The sequence below is a fragment of the Eurypyga helias genome, unplaced genomic scaffold (assembly GCF_000690775.1).
Source record: "Eurypyga helias isolate BGI_N326 unplaced genomic scaffold, ASM69077v1 scaffold40448, whole genome shotgun sequence".
In the NCBI taxonomy this organism is placed as follows: domain Eukaryota; kingdom Metazoa; phylum Chordata; class Aves; order Eurypygiformes; family Eurypygidae; genus Eurypyga; species Eurypyga helias.
In genome coordinates this window covers 13,713-15,295 of record NW_010265730.1, presented here as the reverse complement: position 1 = coordinate 15,295, position 1,583 = coordinate 13,713, and the positions used below count along the sequence as shown (strand labels likewise).

Below are 1,583 nucleotides of genomic sequence, written 5' to 3'. Positions count from 1 at the left end.
GGCTGGTGAGTTTGTGCTGGCCAGCCACACCGACAGCCGGTGGCCACGGCACCCATGAGCGCTGGGCAGGGGTGGGGAGTTGTCTGCGCCGGGAGGGGGTGGCAGCTGCTGGAAAAGCGCAGTTGTGACAGGGCAAATGCATCCAGAGAGGAGAATGGCTCAGCCCAGGGGGTTTCGAGGGGGGCAGTTTCAGCCCCAACTAGAGAGTGAGAGATGAGCTGTGAGAGGAGCTCCAGAGGGATCCTGGTGTCCCCTGAGCCCAGTCTGGGGCTGGGCTGAGCGAGGCCACGCGACACAAGAAGAGGGAGCAGCCTGCTCAGGAACAGTCGGCTGGAAGAGCTAAAAGACACTGCTGGTTTACAGCGGATCTTCACGAAAGGTTCCATTTCTATCTGGTCTGTTTGCTGATTTGGCAGGGAAAGTCAGGGTGCTTTTTGGCCTGTGCAGCATCACGGTAACTCAGCTCGGACTGGCAGAAACCAGCGGCAGCAGTAAAGCGCCGTGGATGTCCAGCACATCCGTGGATGTTCCTGTGGGTGATTGGCTGTCACCCTGCAGCATCTACCAGCGGGTTCCCAGATGCTGGAAGATACTTTTGTAATACAAAAGTTGTGGTAAGGTGCTTTTGGAGCATGGAGGACCTTAGCTATGTGTCTCATGTACGTAGTTATTTTCAGTAAAGCTGGCTTATTTTTTAAACTTCCTCAGTGTCTCATGTTGTCTTTCAGAAAACGTCAGGCTTACTAACAAAATTGCTTTCTTGCCTTCTTTTAACCACGTTTGCAGCGTGATGTGTTTTCTTTCTCACATGCTTTTCCTGCCATTCATATTACACGTAAGTCTAACGCTGGCTGCATGCCACAGAGCCTTCAGCCCACAGCCAGATGAACTCGGAGCCTCGCCTGCGTTGTCTCCCGTGCACCAGCGATCTGATGGCCAGGCGTCTCTAGGGCTCCTGCTTCTTCTGCAAGGTTTGTTCTCTCCGGCAACCTGTTACCCAAGGGAACGCTGTGCTGTACCGGTCTCCCTGCAGGCCCGGGTGCCGATCAGTGTCACCGTTTGGCGGGCTGCAGCCTGGCTGCTCAGCTTTAGTTGCAGTTTGTTGCGGGACACGTGTAGCTACTGTGCCCCTCGCTCGGGCGCTCTCCCTCCCGGCACCGGTGCCCGCTGCAGAGGGAGAGGCTGCCTCGGTTTCCCCGCTGGCACGGGTAGTGCCGTCGTGCTGCAGCCCGGCTGGGGCAGGGTGCAGGCAGCAGCGAGTGCTCTGGCTGAGATCCCGCAGAAGGAAACGGTAATGGAACAGCCCCTGCTCACAAACTGGGGCTGAAAAGGGGTTTCCCTTCAGCCCATAGTGTCCGATGCGCAGCACCTGCGCCCTCTCTGCAGTTGGACTTTGCAGACGAGCGTTGCTGGTGGCGCGTTCACCTCTAAGAACTGGCGCCCTGCTCTGCAAATCCTCAAGCTGCAGGCGGCCAGGCGAGGGAAAGGAAGGGGCTGGTTTGTACGGAGCTTCACAATGTAGTTTCTGGTTGCCATCATTTTCAGCACATCTGACCAACTCCATTTCCTGCCTTGAATCAACT

The 1,583-nt window shown here is 56.7% G+C and overlaps 1 protein-coding gene across 1 annotated transcript in view; it reads right to left on the bottom strand.

Annotated features, from left to right (window-relative positions):
- Positions 1-1,062: 1,062 nt before the first annotated feature.
- Positions 1,063-1,583, bottom strand: part of LOC104513476 (LIM/homeobox protein Lhx8) — an 11,694-nt gene continuing 11,173 nt past the window's right edge. Inside the window, exon 7 of the mRNA XM_010156836.1 lies at positions 1,063-1,074. The gene's annotated coding sequence lies outside the window, so the exon portion shown is untranslated. The remainder of the gene's footprint in view (positions 1,075-1,583) is intronic.